Here is an 18,393-nt window from a genome sequence, read left to right as displayed (position 1 = left end):
GGAAAACCTCTTCAAAAATGAAATCGATAAATTGAGGGAGGACATGAAGAGGACATGGGCTGAACATAAAGAAGAAATAGAAAAACTGAAAAAACAAATCGCAGAACTTATGGAAGTGAAGGATAAAGTAGCAAACATAGAAAAAATAATGGATAGCTACAATGATAGATTTAAAGAGACAGAAGATAGAATTAGTGATTTGGAGGATGGAACATCTGAATTCCAAAAAGAAACAGAAACTATAGGGAAAAGAATGGAAAAATTTGAACAGGGTATCAGGGAACTCAAGGACAATATGAACCGCACAAATATACGTGTTGTGGGTGTCCCAGAAGGAGAAGAGAAGGGAAAAGGAGGAGAAAAACTAATGGAAGAAATTATCACTGAAAATTTCCCAACTCTTATGAAAGACCTAAAATTACAGATCCAAGAAGTGCAGCGCACCCCAAAGAGATTAGACCCAAATAGGCGCTCTCCAAGACACTTACTAGTTAGAATGTCAGAGGTCAAAGAGAAAGAGAAGATCTTGAAAGCAGCAAGAGAAAAACAATCCATTACATACAAGGGAAACCCAATAAGACTTTGTGTAGATTTCTCAGCAGAAACCATGGAAGCTAGAAGACAGTGGGATGATATATTTAAAATACTAAAAGAGAAAAACTGCCAACCAAGACTCCTATATCCAGCAAAATTATCCTTCAAAAATGAGGGAGAAATTAAAACATTCTCAGACAAAAAGTCACTGAAAGAATTTGTGACCAAGAGACCAGCTCTGCAAGAAATACTAAAGGGAGCACTAGAGTCAGATACGAAAAGACAGAAGAGAGAGATATGGAAAAGAGTGTAGAAAGAAGGAAAATCAGATATGATATATATAATACAAAAGGCAAAATGTTAGAGGAAAATATTATCCAAACAGAAATAACACTAAATGTCAATGGACTGAATTCCCCAATCAAAAGACATAGATTGGCAGAATGGATTAAAAAACAGGATCCTTCTATATGCTGTCTACAGGAAACACATCTTAGACCCAAAGATAAACATAGGTTGAAAGTGAAAGGTTGGGAAAAGATATTTCATGCAAATAACAACCAGAAAAGAGCAGGAGTGGCTATACTAATATCCAACAAATTAGACTTCAAATGTAAAACAGTTAAAAGAGACAAAGAAGGACACTATATACTAATAAAAGGAACAATTAAACAAGAAGACATAACAATCATAAATATTTACGCACCGAATCAGAATGCCCCAAAATACGTGAGGAATATACTGCAAACACTGAAAAGGGAAATGGACTCATATACCATAATAGTTGGAGACTTCAACTCACCACTCTCATCAAGGGACAGAACATCTAGACAGAGGATCAACAAAGAAATAGAGAATCTGAATATTACTATAAATGAACTAGACTTAATAGACATTTATAGGACATTACATCCCACAACAGCAGGATACACCTTTTTCTCAAGTGCTCATGGATCATTCTCAAAGATAGACCATATGCTGGGTCACAAAGCAAGTCTCAACAAATTTAAAAAGATTGAAATCTTACACAACACTTTCTCGGACCATAAAGGAATGATGTTGGAAATCAATAATAGGCAGAGTGCCAGAAAATTCACAAATACGTGGAGGCTCAACAACACACTCCTAAACAACGACTGGGTCAAAGAAGAAATTGCAAGAGAAATTAGCAAATACCTCGAGGCGAATGAAAATGAAAACACAACATATCAAAACTTATGGGACGCAGCAAAGGCAGTGCTAAGAGGGAAATTTATTGCTCTAAATGCCTATATCAGAAAAGAAGAAAAGGCAAAAATTCAGGAATTAACTATCCATTTGGAAGAACTGGAGAAAGAACAGCAAGCTAACCCCAAAGCAAGCAAAAGGAAAGAAATAACAAAGATTAGAGCACAAATAAATGAAATTGAAAACATGAAAACAATAGAGAAAATCAATAAGGCCAGAAGTTGGTTCTATGAGAAAATCAATAAGATTGATGGGCCCTTAGCAAGATTGACAAAAAGAAGAAGAGAGAGGATGCAAATAAATAAGATCAGAAATGGAAGAGGAGACATAACTACTGACCTCACAGAAATAAAGGAGGTAATAACAGGATACTATGAACAACTTTACGCTAATAAATACAACAATTTAGAGGAAATGGACGGGTTCCTGGAAAGACATGAACAACCAACTTTGACTCAAGAAGACATAGATGACCTCAACAAACCAATCACAAGTAAAGAAATTGAATTAGTCATTCAAAAGCTTCCTAAAAAGAAAAGTCCAGGACCAGATGGCTTCACATGTGAATTCTACCAAACGTTCCAGAAAGAATTAGTACCAATTCTCTTCAAACTCTTCAAAAAAATCGAAGTGGAGGGAAAACTACCTAATTCATTCTATGAAGCCAACATCACCCTCATACCAAAACCAGGCAAAGATATTACAAAAAAAGAAAACTACAGACCAATCTCTCTAATGAATACAGATGCAAAAATCCTCAATAAAATTCTAGCAAATCGTATCCAACAACACATTAAAAGAATTATACATCATGACCAAGTAGGATTCATCCCAGGTATGCAAGGATGGTTCAACATAAGAAAATCAATTAATGTAATACACCATATCAACAAATCAAAGCAGAAAAATCACATGATCATCTCAATTGATGCAGAGAAGGCATTCGACAAGATTCAACATCCTTTCCTGTTGAAAACACTTCAAAAGATAGGAATACAAGGGAACTTCCTTAAAATGATAGAGGGAATATATGAAAAACCCACAGCTAATATCATCCTCAATGGGGAAAAATTGAAAACTTTCCCCCTAAGATCAGGAACAAGACAAGGATGTCCACTATCACCACTATTATTCAACATTGTGTTGGAGGTTCTAGCCAGAGCAATTAGACAAGAAAAAGAAATACAAGGCATCAAAATTGGAAAGGAAGAAGTAAAACTATCACTGTTTGCAGACAATATGATACTATACGTCGAAAACCCGGAAAAATCCACAACAAAACTACTAGAGCTAATAAATGAGTACAGCAAAGTAGCAGGTTACAAGATCAACATTCAAAAATCTGTAGCATTTCTATACACTAGTAATGAACAAGCTGAGGGGGAAATCAAGAAACGAATCCCATTTACAATTGCAACTAAAAGAATAAAATACCTAGGAATAAATTTAACTAAAGAGACAAAAAACCTATATAAAGAAAACTACAAAAAACTGCTAAAAGAAATCACAGAAGACCTAAACAGATGGAAGGGCATACCGTGTTCATGGATTGGAAGACTAAATATAGTTAAGATGTCAATCCTACCTAAATTGATTTACAGATTCAATGCAATACCAATCAAAATCCCAACAACTTATTTTTCAGAAATAGAAAAACCAATAAGCAAATTTATCTGGAAGGGCAGGGTGCCCCGAATTGCTAAAAACATCTTGAGGAAAAAAAACGAAGCTGGAGGTCTCGCGCTGCCTGACTTTAAGGCATATTATGAAGCCACAGTGGTCAAAACAGCATGGTATTGGCATAAAGATAGATATATCGACCAATGGAATCGAATAGAGTGCTCAGATATAGACCCTCTCATCTATGGACATTTGATCTTTGATAAGGCAGTCAAGCCAACTCACCTGGGACAGAGCAGTCTCTTCAATAAATGGTGCCTAGAGAACTGGATATCCATATGCAAAAGAATGAAAGAAGACCCATCTCTCACACCCTATACAAAAGTTAACTCAAAATGGATCAAAGATCTAAACATTAGGTCTAAGACCATAAAACAGTTAGAGGAAAATGTGGGGAGATATCTTATGGATCTTACAACTGGAGGCGGTTTTATGGACCTTAAACCTAAAGCAAGAGCACTGAAGAAGGAAATAAATAAATGGGAACTCCTCAAAATTAAACACTTTTGTGCATCAAAGAACTTCATCAAGAAAGTAGAAAGACAGCCTTCACAATGGGAGACAATATTTGGAAATGATATATCAGATAAAGGTCTAGTATCCAGAATTTATAAAGAGATTGTTCATCTCAACAACAAAAAGACAGCCAACCCAATTACAAAATGGGAAAAAGACTTGAACAGACACCTCTCAGAAGAGGAAATACGGATGGCCAAGAGGCACATGAAGAGATGCTCAATGTCCCTGGCCATTAGAGAAATGCAAATCAAAACCACAATGAGATATCATCTCACACCCACCAGAATGGCCATTATCAACAAAACAGAAAATGACAAGTGCTGGAGAGGATGCGGAGAAAGAGGCACACTTATCCACTGTTGGTGGGAATGTCAAAGGGTGCAACCACTGTGGAAGGCAGTTTGGCGGTTCCTCAAAAAGCTGAATATAGAATTGCCATACGACCCAGCAATACCATTGCTAGGTATCTACTCAAAGGACTTAAGGGCAAAGACACAAACGGACATTTGCACACCAATGTTTATAGCAGCATTATTTACAATTGCAAAGAGATGGAAACAGCCAAAACCTCCATCAACAGAAGAGTGGCTAAACAAACTGTGGTATATACATACGATGGAATATTATGCAGCTTTAAGACAAGATAAACTTATGAACCATGTAATAACATGGATGGACCTAGAGAATATTATGCTGAGTGAATCCAGCCAAAAACTAAAGGACAAATATTGTATGGCCCCACTGATGTGAACGGACATTCGAGAATAAACTTGAAATATGTCATTGGTAACAGAGTTCAGCAGGAGTTAGAAACAGGGTAAGACAATGGGTAATTGAAGCTGAAGGGATACAGACTGTGCAACAGGACTAGATACAAAAACTCAAAAATGGACAGCACAATAATACCTAATTGTAAAGTAATCATGTTAAAACACTGAATGAAGCTGCATCTGAGCTATAGGTTTTTGTTTTGTTTTGTGTTGTTTTGTTTTGATTTTACTATTATTACTTTTATTTTTTTTTCTCTATATTAACATTCTATATCTTTTTCGGTTATGTTGCTAGTTCTTCTAAACCAATGCAAATGTACTAAGAAATGATGATCATGCATCTATGTGATGATGTTAAGAATTAATGATTGCATGTGTAGAATGGTATGATCTCTAAATGTTGGGTTAATTTCTTTTTTTCCGTTAATTAAAAAAAAAAAAAAAAGAGAAGGGATAATTGGAGATGAAGGGATACAGACTGTACAACGGGACTGGATATAAAAACTCAGAAATGGACAGCACAATACTACCCAATTGTAATGCAATTATGTTAAAACACTGAATGAAGCTGCATGTGAGGTATAGGTTTTTTGTTTTTGTTTTTTTTGTTTTTTTTTTCTTTCTATTATTGTTTTAATTCTTATTCTGTTGTCTTTTTATTTCTTTTTCTAAATCGATGCAAATGTACTAAGAAATGATGAATATGCAACTATGTGATGTTATAAAGAATTACTGATTGTACATGTAGATTGGAATGATTTCTAATTGTTTTGTTAATTCTTTTTTTAATTAATAAAAAAAAAAAAAAAAAAAAAAAAAGGAGAGTAGTTATCTGCAGCAGATGGTAAGGCTTTACTCCAAAATCCTAAGGGTCTGCGTTGTGATTCTCCTATAGGGGCCTGCCAAAGGCTCCAAACAGCATCTCTATTTGCCACTGACACTTCCAGCACCATTGGATCTGCTGGATCATATGGCCCAAGTGGCAGAGCAGCTTGCACAGCAGCCTGGACCTGTCGCAGAGCCTCCTCTTGTTCAGGTCCCCACTCAAAATTAGCAGCTTTTCTGGTCACTCGATAAATGGGCCGGAGTAGCACACCCAAATGAGGAATATGTTGTCGCCAAAATCCAAAAAGACCAACTAGGCGTTGTGCCTCTTTTTTGGATGTGGGAGGGGCCAGATGCAGCAATTTATCCTTCACCTTAGAAGGGATATCTCGACATGCCCCACACCACTGGACACCTAGAAATTTTACTGAGGTGGAAGGCCCCTGTATTTTTGTTGGATTTATCTCCCATCCTCTGACACGCAAATGCCTTACCAGTAAATCTAGAGTAGTTGCTACTTCTTGCTCGCTAGGTCCAATCAACATGATATCATCAATATAATGGACCAGTGTGATGTCTTGTGGGAGGGAGAAACGATCAAGGTCTCTGCGAACAAGATTGTGACATAGGGCTGGAGAGTTGATATACCCCTGAGGTAGGACAGTGAAAGTATATTGCTGACCTTGCTAGCTGAAAGCAAACTGCTTCTGGTGGTCCTTACTAATAGCTATTGAGAAAAAAGCATTTGCCAGATCAATAGCTGCATACCAGGTACCAGGGGATGTACTGATTTGCTCAAGCAATGATACTACATCTGGAACAGCAGCTGCAATTGGAGTTACCACCTGGTTGAGTTTACGATAATCCACTGTCATTCTCCAAGACCCATCTGTTTTCTGCACAGGCCAAATAGGAGAGTTGAAAGGGGATGTGGTGGGAATCACCACCCATGCATCTTTCAAGTCCTTAAGAGTGGCAGTAATCTCTGCAATCCCTCCAGGAATACGGTATTGCTTTTGATTTACTATTTTGCTTGGTAGGGGCAGTTCTAGTGGCTTCCACTTGGCCTTACCCACCATAATAGCCCTCACTGCACGAGTTAGAGAACCAACGTGGGGATTCTGCCAGTTGCTCAGTATGTCTATGCCAATTATACATTCTGGAACTGGGGAAATAACTACAGGATGGGTCCGGGGGCCCACTGGACCCACTGTGAGACGGACCTGAGCTAAAACTCCATTGATCACCTGGCCTCCATAAGCCCCCACTCTGACTGGTGGTCCAGAGTGACGTTTTGGGTCCCCTGGAATTAATGTCACTTCTGAACCAGTGTCTAATAATCCCCGAAATATCTGATCATTTCCTTTTCCCCAATGCACAGTTACCCTGGTAAAAGGCCGTCGGTCTCCTTGGGGAAGACTTAGAGGAATGTTAACAGTATAAATTTGTGGCAGTGTAACAGGTTTCTCCCCCATAGGGACCTGGCCTCCCCTTCATTCAAGGGGCTCAGGGTCTGTAAACTGTTTCAAGTCTGGAAATTGGTTAAGGGGCCGTGACTCTGTGTTTTTGTAATTCAGGTTAGACTTCTGTTCCCTTGACCTAGAACTCTTTTGTTTATACAGCTCCAACAAGAATTTTGTAGACTGCCCTTCTATTGTATTTCTAGGCACCCCATGATTTACTAGCCAATGCCACAAATCTCTGCGTGTCATATAATTTTGATGCCTCCTTTGAGTTTGTTGTCTATTATAATACCCACGTCTACCCTGTCTTTGGTGATTAAGTGCTGCCACCTGGCTTCTGCCAACTCGGGATCCTGTCATCCCCATTGTGTTTAAGGATTCCAGCTCAGTGACAGCAGTTCCTACAGTAATATCTGACCTACAGAGAAGTGCAACCACAGAGCTCTTGAGGGATGATGGTGCTAGTCTCACAAATTTATTTCTCACTGTTCTGGTAAAAGGTGCATCCTCTGGACATTCCTGGGGTGTAAGAGCAGGCTTTGCATGATAAATCCACTCTAACATCCCAATCTCTCTAAGCCTCTGGATCCCCTCATCTACATTATACCAGGGCAGTTCTGGCATTTCAACCTCAGGTAATGTTGGCCACCTTTTGATCCATGTTTCAACCAACCACCCAAACAAGCTGTTAACACCTTTTCTAACTGCTCTAGCTATAACATTGAATGCAGAATCTCTGCTTAGTGGGCCCATATCAATAAATTCAGCCTGATCCAGCCTTATATTCCTCCCACCATTATCACACACTCTTAAAATCCATTGCCACACATATTCCCCTGATTTCTGTCTATATAAATTGGAAAACTCACACAGTTCTTTTGGAGTATAATGTACCTCCTCATGTGTGATACTTTGTACCTCACCTTTAGGGGCCTGTTGGGACTTTAGTCTAGTTACAGGTCTAGAAGAAATGAGGGGTGGTGGGGGTGGGTCATGAAAGGAATTTGAAATATCTTCCAAGCCATTTGCTTCAGGGCTTTCATTTGCAGTTTCATCTGGTGAAACAGGATTAATAACTCTAGGGCTAATCCCTTCAGGAGGAGGTTGGGTGGCCAATTCCTCAAGGCAGGCTGGAGGTGGGGCGGCTATGTCCTCAGGGCAGACTATTACAGGGTTATCTAAAGAAGGCTCAGCATGGTCTAGGGTTTCAACCTCACCCCCAACATCATTATCAATCCATATGTCACCATCCCATTTTTCAGGGTCCCACTCCTTTCCAATCAATGCCCTCACTTTAACGGCAGACACCATGCAAGACTGAGATTTCAGTTTACGTTGTAAAGTTGCTACTCTAACAATAAGATTCTGAGTCTGATTTTCAGAGATCTCAAGTCTACGGCTACAGGAAATAAAATTTTCCTTCAGGATACTCATAGAAACCTTTACATCTTTCAGACGGCACTTAAGCTTCTTGTTTGAAGCCTTAAACCCATCCCTTTCACCCTTTAATGTAGACAGTGTATCTAACAACAACCAACCAACATCTCTATAACTCTTATTTCTACAAAACTCTGTAAAGGTGTCAAAAACATTATCCCCCAGAGTCTGGCTTCGTACAAGCGAAGCATTAGGAGAATCAAATGATGATATTTTGACTATCTCCTTTGCCAACTCAGTCCATGGATTGGGAGTGTCATTCTGATTACGGGAATCAGAGTCCTTAGTGTCTCTGAGCCCAGTCAGAGTAGAAAACCATTCATAAAAACCCATTTTTAAGATTCTGTTCCTTAAGAACCACTCCCGGTACCAAGATGTATTAGTTAGGGTTCTCTAGAGAAACAGAATCAACAGGGAACACTTGCAAATACAAAATTTATGAAAGTGTCTCACGTGACCGTAGGAATGCAGAGTCCAAAATCCACAGGGCAGGCTGCGAAGCCGACGACTCCAATGGATGGCCTGGATGAAGTCCACAGGAGAGGCTCACCAGCCAAAGCAGGAATGCAACCTGTCTCCTCTGAGTCCTCCTTAAAAGGCTTCCCATGATTGGATTTAGCATCACTAATTGCAGAAGACACTCCCCTTTGGCTGATTACAAATGGAATCAGCTGTGGATGTAGCTGACGTGATCATGACCTAATCCTATGAAATGTCCTCATTGCAACAGACAGGCCAGCACTTGCCCAATCAGATGAACAGGTACCACAACTTGGCCAAGTTGACACCTGTCCCTAACCATGACAGTCCACCCCTTGTCAACTTCGCATATATATATATATACATATATATATATATATATCTCACCTTAGACCATACTTAATTTCCAAATGAAAACAAATAAGCACACATTTTTTCTTTTACCTGACAATACTCAACTGTCCAGCATATAACTGGAAACACATTAAATCTCTCCAGAATAGCGTGCAAATCCTTGGGCAACATTCATTCTTAAACTTGATATCCTACAACTTAAATAGTATAACACAAACAAAACAGCATTACAGTCCTCGTTTCTGTAACTGATCACGTGGTCGAAGTTCATATTTATCACTACCTTCTTCCACTACCCATTCCATGTTCCCTTTCCCCTCAGCAACCACTTCAGCTGGCCGTGGTTCTTTGCCTGGTGGGGTGACCCAAACCTTCATTCCTGAAGTCTCAGAGTCATTAGTGGTCCTGCCTGGATTGTGTTGTTGCAGTTTTCCATTGATTTTAATCACAGGGCATGGCAGTACTAATAGATGCCCCAGGGGATCTCCTATATTCCAAGAAAACTCTTCTTTACCTCCATTATGTAGTTGTAGTCCTACTTCCTTCTGATAGTCAGGGTCAATTACCCCAGACAATAATGTAATCCCCTTCTTGGTGTGTTGATCCAGAGGCATAAGTAGCCCAAAGTGGCCAGGTGGCAATCTTAACTTCCAATTCAGTGGTATCACTGTTGTTTCTCCTGGAGAAAGCACACCCTGTTTTGGAACTAAAACCTGTAGACCAACAGAACTCAGGGTAGCAGGGACAGGAAGCAAAAATTTTCCTAGTGGATCACTAGGAGTAATAGTGAGTGGTACCACACCCATTTCCACCCCTTGGTTCCTGGACCCATGGATCCTGGCTATGGGAGAAACAGCACCATACAGCGGACGCTGATTCAGAGCATACACAGCTTCCTGGAGAACATTACCCCAGCCTTTCAAGTTTTTGCCACCTAGTTGGCACCGTAATTGAGTTTTCAAAAGGCCATTCCACCGTTCTATCAATCCAGCTGCTTCTGGATGATGGGGAACATGGTAAGACCAGAGAATTCCATGAGCATGTGCCCATTCCACACTTCATTTGCTGTGAAGTGTGTTCCTTGATCCGAAGCAATGCTATGTGGAATACCATGACGATGGATAAGGCATTCTGTAAGCCCACGGATAGTAGTTTTGGCAGAAGCATTGCGTGCAGGGAAAGCAAACCCATATCCAGAGTATGTGTCTATTCCAGTTAGAACAAATCGCTGCCCCTTCCATGAAGGGAGTGGTCCAATGTAATCAACCTGCCACCATGTAGCTGGCTGGTCACCTCGGGGAATGGTGCCATATCGGGGGCTGAGTGTGGGTCTCTGCTGCTGGCAGATTGGGCACTCAGCAGTGGCTGTAGCCAGGTCAGCCTTGGTGAGTGGAAGCCCATGTTGCTGAGCCCATGCATAACCTCCATCCCTACCACCATGACCACTTTGTTCATGAGCCCATTGGGCAATAACAGGAGTTGCTGGGGAAAGAGGCTGACTGGTATCCATAGAACGGGTCATCTTATCCACTTGATTATTAAAATCTTCCTCTGTTGAAGTCACCCTCTGGTGTGCATTCACATGGGACACAAATATCTTCATGTTTTTAGCCCACTCAGAAAGGTCTATCCACATACTTCTTCCCCAGACCTCTTTGTCACCAATTTTCCAATTATGGTCTTTCCAAGTCCCTGACCATCCAGCCAAACCATTAGCAACAGCCCATGAGTCAGTATACAAACGCACCTCTGGCCAGTTTTCCTTCCAAGCAAAATGAACAACCAGGTGCACTGCTCGAAGTTCTGCCCACTGGGAGGATTTCCCCTCACCACTGTCCTTCAAGGACACCCCAGAAAGGGGTTGTAATGCTGCAGTTGTCCACTTTCGGGTGGTACCTGCATATCGTGCTGAACCATCTGTAAACCAGGCCCGAGTTTTCTCTTCCTCAGTCAATTCACTGTAAGGAACACCCCAAGAGGCCATAGCTCTGGTCTGGGAAAGAGAAGGTAATGTGGCAGCAGGAGTAGAAACCATGGGCATTTGTGCCACTTCTTCATGTAACTTACTTGTGCCTTCAGGACCTGCTCTGGCTCTATCTCGTATATACCATTTCCACTTTACAATAGAATGCTGCGGTGCACGCCCAACTTTATGGCTTGGTGGGTCAGACAACACCCAACTCATGATAGGCAACTCAGGTCTCATGGTAACTTGGTGGCCCATGGTTAAGCGTTCAGTCTCTACTAAGGCCCAGTAGCAGGCCAAAAGCTGTTTCTCAAAAGGAGAGTAGTTGGGACTTCCTGGAAGATGGCGGCTTAGTAAGACGCGCGGATCTTAGTTTCTTCTCCAGGACACCTACTAGGGGAGTAGAAACGATACAGAAAGCGCCCAAAGCCACAACAGAGATAAAAAAGACAGCGTACCCCATCCTGGAACGGCTGGCTGGCTGAGAGAAGCAGCTCAGGTGAGATCGCCGAGGCGCGCGGGCCTTACCGGGCGGGGTGGCAAGCAGCCGGAGTTACTTCCTTCCCCCTTCCCGGGCCGGCTGGGAGAATTGGAGAGGTGGTCCCCTGAAACCAAGGCGACTGGCGCCCACACCACGCGCAGCCCCCGGACCAACTGAGAGAATTGGATCGGAAACCCCCAGGCTGCGGAGAACGGTGACCCCGTGACTCCCGGGGAACGTGCACTCTCTCGGGCGGGCCGCTGCCGCTGGCGCCCTCCCGCCACGCTTGTTGCCCAGGGCCGACTAGGAAATTCGGACGGGCTCTTTCCCTGGCTGCGGCGACCAGCAACCCTCCCTGCGTTCGGACACCCTCCCTGCGTTCGGACCCCGGGCCGGCTCAAGCCGCTTCGGCTAGCGAACCCCCAGGACGGCGAGAGTTTTCCAAAGTTTAAGGTCCCACAGCACCTTTTACTGGTGGGACCCGCAGACAAACGTGTGCCACGAGCGCCACCTACTGGGCAGGATAAGAAAAACAGAACCCAGAGATTTCACAGAAAAATATTACAACCTTGCTGGGTCCAACACCAAGAGAAATCTGAATAAATGCCCAGACGCCAGCAGCAGAAGATAACTGTCCACGCTCAAAAGATTGAGAATATGGCTCAGTCAAAGGAACAAACCAATAGCTCAAATGAGACACAAGAGCTGAGACAACTAATGCTGAATATACGAACAGAAATGGAAAACCTCTTCAAAAATGAAATCGATAAATTGAGGGAGGACATGAAGAGGACATGGGCTGAACATAAAGAAGAAATAGAAAAACTGAAAAAACAAATCGCAGAACTTATGGAAGTGAAGGATAAAGTAGCAAACATAGAAAAAATAATGGATAGCTACAATGATAGATTTAAAGAGACAGAAGATAGAATTAGTGATTTGGAGGATGGAACATCTGAATTCCAAAAAGAAACAGAAACTATAGGGAAAAGAATGGAAAAATTTGAACAGGGTATCAGGGAACTCAAGGACAATATGAACCGCACAAATATACGTGTTGTGGGTGTCCCAGAAGGAGAAGAGAAGGGAAAAGGAGGAGAAAAACTAATGGAAGAAATTATCACTGAAAATTTCCCAACTCTTATGAAAGACCTAAAATTACAGATCCAAGAAGTGCAGCGCACCCCAAAGAGATTAGACCCAAATAGGCGCTCTCCAAGACACTTACTAGTTAGAATGTCAGAGGTCAAAGAGAAAGAGAAGATCTTGAAAGCAGCAAGAGAAAAACAATCCATTACATACAAGGGAAACCCAATAAGACTTTGTGTAGATTTCTCAGCAGAAACCATGGAAGCTAGAAGACAGTGGGATGATATATTTAAAATACTAAAAGAGAAAAACTGCCAACCAAGACTCCTATATCCAGCAAAATTATCCTTCAAAAATGAGGGAGAAATTAAAACATTCTCAGACAAAAAGTCACTGAAAGAATTTGTGACCAAGAGACCAGCTCTTCAAGAAATACTAAAGGGAGCACTAGAGTCAGATACAAAAAGACAGAAGAGAGAGATATGGAAAAGAGTGTAGAAAGAAGGAAAATCAGATATGATATATATAATACAAAAGGCAAAATGTTAGAGGAAAATATTATCCAAACAGTAATAACACTAAATGTCAATGGACTGAATTCCCCAATCAAAAGACATAGATTGGCAGAATGGATTAAAAAACAGGATCCTTCTATATGCTGTCTACAGGAAACACATCTTAGACCCAAAGATAAACATAGGTTGAAAGTGAAAGGTTGGGAAAAGATATTTCATGCAAATAACAACCAGAAAAGAGCAGGAGTGGCTATACTAATATCCAACAAATTAGACTTCAAATGTAAAACAGTTAAAAGAGACAAAGAAGGACACTATATACTAATAAAAGGAACAATTAAACAAGAAGACATAACAATCATAAATATTTACGCACCGAATCAGAATGCCCCAAAATACGTGAGGAATATACTGCAAACACTGAAAAGGGAAATGGACTCATATACCATAATAGTTGGAGACTTCAACTCACCACTCTCATCAAGGGACAGAACATCTAGACAGAGGATCAACAAAGAAATAGAGAATCTGAATATTACTATAAATGAACTAGACTTAATAGACATTTATAGGACATTACATCCCACAACAGCAGGATACACCTTTTTCTCAAGTGCTCATGGATCATTCTCAAAGATAGACCATATGCTGGGTCACAAAGCAAGTCTCAACAAATTTAAAAAGATTGAAATCTTACACAACACTTTCTCGGACCATAAAGGAATGATGTTGGAAATCAATAATAGGCAGAGTGCCAGAAAATTCACAAATACGTGGAGGCTCAACAACACACTCCTAAACAACGACTGGGTCAAAGAAGAAATTGCAAGAGAAATTAGCAAATACCTCGAGGCGAATGAAAATGAAAACACAACATATCAAAACTTATGGGACGCAGCAAAGGCAGTGCTAAGAGGGAAATTTATTGCTCTAAATGCCTATATCAGAAAAGAAGAAAAGGCAAAAATTCAGGAATTAACTATCCATTTGGAAGAACTGGAGAAAGAACAGCAAGCTAACCCCAAAGCAAGCAAAAGGAAAGAAATAACAAAGATTAGAGCACAAATAAATGAAATTGAAAACATGAAAACAATAGAGAAAATCAATAAGGCCAGAAGTTGGTTCTATGAGAAAATCAATAAGATTGATGGGCCCTTAGCAAGATTGACAAAAAGAAGAAGAGAGAGGATGCAAATAAATAAGATCAGAAATGGAAGAGGAGACATAACTACTGACCTCACAGAAATAAAGGAGGTAATAACAGGATACTATGAACAACTTTACGCTAATAAATACAACAATTTAGAGGAAATGGACGGGTTCCTGGAAAGACATGAACAACCAACTTTGACTCAAGAAGACATAGATGACCTCAACAAACCAATCACAAGTAAAGAAATTGAATTAGTCATTCAAAAGCTTCCTAAAAAGAAAAGTCCAGGACCAGATGGCTTCACATGTGAATTCTACCAAACGTTCCAGAAAGAATTAGTACCAATTCTCTTCAAACTCTTCAAAAAAATCGAAGTGGAGGGAAAACTACCTAATTCATTCTATGAAGCCAACATCACCCTCATACCAAAACCAGGCAAAGATATTACAAAAAAAGAAAACTACAGACCAATCTCTCTAATGAATACAGATGCAAAAATCCTCAATAAAATTCTAGCAAATCGTATCCAACAACACATTAAAAGAATTATACATCATGACCAAGTAGGATTCATCCCAGGTATGCAAGGATGGTTCAACATAAGAAAATCAATTAATGTAATACACCATATCAACAAATCAAAGCAGAAAAATCACATGATCATCTCAATTGATGCAGAGAAGGCATTCGACAAGATTCAACATCCTTTCCTGTTGAAAACACTTCAAAAGATAGGAATACAAGGGAACTTCCTTAAAATGATAGAGGGAATATATGAAAAACCCACAGCTAATATCATCCTCAATGGGGAAAAATTGAAAACTTTCCCCCTAAGATCAGGAACAAGACAAGGATGTCCACTATCACCACTATTATTCAACATTGTGTTGGAGGTTCTAGCCAGAGCAATTAGACAAGAAAAAGAAATACAAGGCATCAAAATTGGAAAGGAAGAAGTAAAACTATCACTGTTTGCAGACAATATGATACTATACGTCGAAAACCCGGAAAAATCCACAACAAAACTACTAGAGCTAATAAATGAGTACAGCAAAGTAGCAGGTTACAAGATCAACATTCAAAAATCTGTAGCATTTCTATACACTAGTAATGAACAAGCTGAGGGGGAAATCAAGAAACGAATCCCATTTACAATTGCAACTAAAAGAATAAAATACCTAGGAATAAATTTAACTAAAGAGACAAAAAACCTATATAAAGAAAACTACAAAAAACTGCTAAAAGAAATCACAGAAGACCTAAATAGATGGAAGGGCATACCGTGTTCATGGATTGGAAGACTAAATATAGTTAAGATGTCAATCCTACCTAAATTGATTTACAGATTCAATGCAATACCAATCAAAATCCCAACAACTTATTTTTCAGAAATAGAAAAACCAATAAGCAAATTTATCTGGAAGGGCAGGGTGCCCCGAATTGCTAAAAACATCTTGAGGAAAAAAAACGAAGCTGGAGGTCTCGCGCTGCCTGACTTTAAGGCATATTATGAAGCCACAGTGGTCAAAACAGCATGGTATTGGCATAAAGATAGATATATCGACCAATGGAATCGAATAGAGTGCTCAGATATAGACCCTCTCATCTATGGACATTTGATCTTTGATAAGGCAGTCAAGCCAACTCACCTGGGACAGAGCAGTCTCTTCAATAAATGGTGCCTAGAGAACTGGATATCCATATGCAAAAGAATGAAAGAAGACCCATCTCTCACACCCTATACAAAAGTTAACTCAAAATGGATCAAAGATCTAAACATTAGGTCTAAGACCATAAAACAGTTAGAGGAAAATGTGGGGAGATATCTTATGGATCTTACAACTGGAGGCGGTTTTATGGACCTTAAACCTAAAGCAAGAGCACTGAAGAAGGAAATAAATAAATGGGAACTCCTCAAAATTAAACACTTTTGTGCATCAAAGAACTTCATCAAGAAAGTAGAAAGACAGCCTTCACAATGGGAGACAATATTTGGAAATGATATATCAGATAAAGGTCTAGTATCCAGAATTTATAAAGAGATTGTTCATCTCAACAACAAAAAGACAGCCAACCCAATTACAAAATGGGAAAAAGACTTGAACAGACACCTCTCAGAAGAGGAAATACGGATGGCCAAGAGGCACATGAAGAGATGCTCAATGTCCCTGGCCATTAGAGAAATGCAAATCAAAACCACAATGAGATATCATCTCACACCCACCAGAATGGCCATTATCAACAAAACAGAAAATGACAAGTGCTGGAGAGGATGCGGAGAAAGAGGCACACTTATCCACTGTTGGTGGGAATGTCAAAGGGTGCAACCACTGTGGAAGGCAGTTTGGCGGTTCCTCAAAAAGCTGAATATAGAATTGCCATACGACCCAGCAATACCATTGCTAGGTATCTACTCAAAGGACTTAAGGGCAAAGACACAAACGGACATTTGCACACCAATGTTTATAGCAGCATTATTTACAATTGCAAAGAGATGGAAACAGCCAAAACCTCCATCAACAGAAGAGTGGCTAAACAAACTGTGGTATATACATACGATGGAATATTATGCAGCTTTAAGACAAGATAAACTTATGAACCATGTAATAACATGGATGGACCTAGAGAATATTATGCTGAGTGAATCCAGCCAAAAACTAAAGGACAAATATTGTATGGTCCCACTGATGTGAACGGACATTCGAGAATAAACTTGAAATATGTCATTGGTAACAGAGTTCAGCAGGAGTTAGAAACAGGGTAAGACAATGGGTAATTGAAGCTGAAGGGATACAGACTGTGCAACAGGACTAGATACAAAAACTCAAAAATGGACAGCACAATAATACCTAATTGTAAAGTAATCATGTTAAAACACTGAATGAAGCTGCATCTGAGCTATAGGTTTTTGTTTTGTTTTGTGTTGTTTTGTTTTGATTTTACTATTATTACTTTTATTTTTTTTTCTCTATATTAACATTCTATATCTTTTTCGGTTATGTTGCTAGTTCTTCTAAACCAATGCAAATGTACTAAGAAATGATGATCATGCATCTATGTGATGATGTTAAGAATTAATGATTGCATGTGTAGAATGGTATGATCTCTAAATGTTGGGTTAATTTCTTTTTTTCCGTTAATTAAAAAAAAAAAAAAAAAGAGAAGGGATAATTGGAGATGAAGGGATACAGACTGTACAACGGGACTGGATATAAAAACTCAGAAATGGACAGCACAATACTACCCAATTGTAATGCAATTATGTTAAAACACTGAATGAAGCTGCATGTGAGGTATAGGTTTTTTGTTTTTGTTTTTTTTGTTTTTTTTTTCTTTCTATTATTGTTTTAATTCTTATTCTGTTGTCTTTTTATTTCTTTTTCTAAATCGATGCAAATGTACTAAGAAATGATGAATATGCAACTATGTGATGTTATAAAGAATTACTGATTGTACATGTAGATTGGAATGATTTCTAATTGTTTTGTTAATTCTTTTTTTAATTAATAAAAAAAAAAAAAAAAAAAAAAAAGGAGAGTAGTTATCTGCAGCAGATGGTAAGGCTTTACTCCAAAATCCTAAGGGTCTGCGTTGTGATTCTCCTATAGGGGCCTGCCAAAGGCTCCAAACAGCATCTCTATTTGCCACTGACACTTCCAGCACCATTGGATCTGCTGGATCATATGGCCCAAGTGGCAGAGCAGCTTGCACAGCAGCCTGGACCTGTCGCAGAGCCTCCTCTTGTTCAGGTCCCCACTCAAAATTAGCAGCTTTTCTGGTCACTCGATAAATGGGCCGGAGTAGCACACCCAAATGAGGAATATGTTGTCGCCAAAATCCAAAAAGACCAACTAGGCGTTGTGCCTCTTTTTTGGATGTGGGAGGGGCCAGATGCAGCAA

The 18,393-nt window shown here is 39.9% G+C and overlaps 1 protein-coding gene across 2 annotated transcripts in view; it reads left to right on the top strand.

Annotated features, from left to right (window-relative positions):
- The window catches only part of LOC143684375 (putative HLA class I histocompatibility antigen, alpha chain H), a 269,739-nt gene that overhangs the window by 102,145 nt on the left and 149,201 nt on the right, over positions 1-18,393 (top strand). The window lies entirely within an intron of this gene.

This window comes from Tamandua tetradactyla, chromosome 5, assembly GCF_023851605.1.
Source record: "Tamandua tetradactyla isolate mTamTet1 chromosome 5, mTamTet1.pri, whole genome shotgun sequence".
NCBI lineage: Eukaryota > Metazoa > Chordata > Mammalia > Pilosa > Myrmecophagidae > Tamandua > Tamandua tetradactyla.
The sequence above is the reverse complement of the archived record's forward strand: the minus strand, read 5'-3'. Positions and strand labels throughout refer to the sequence as shown.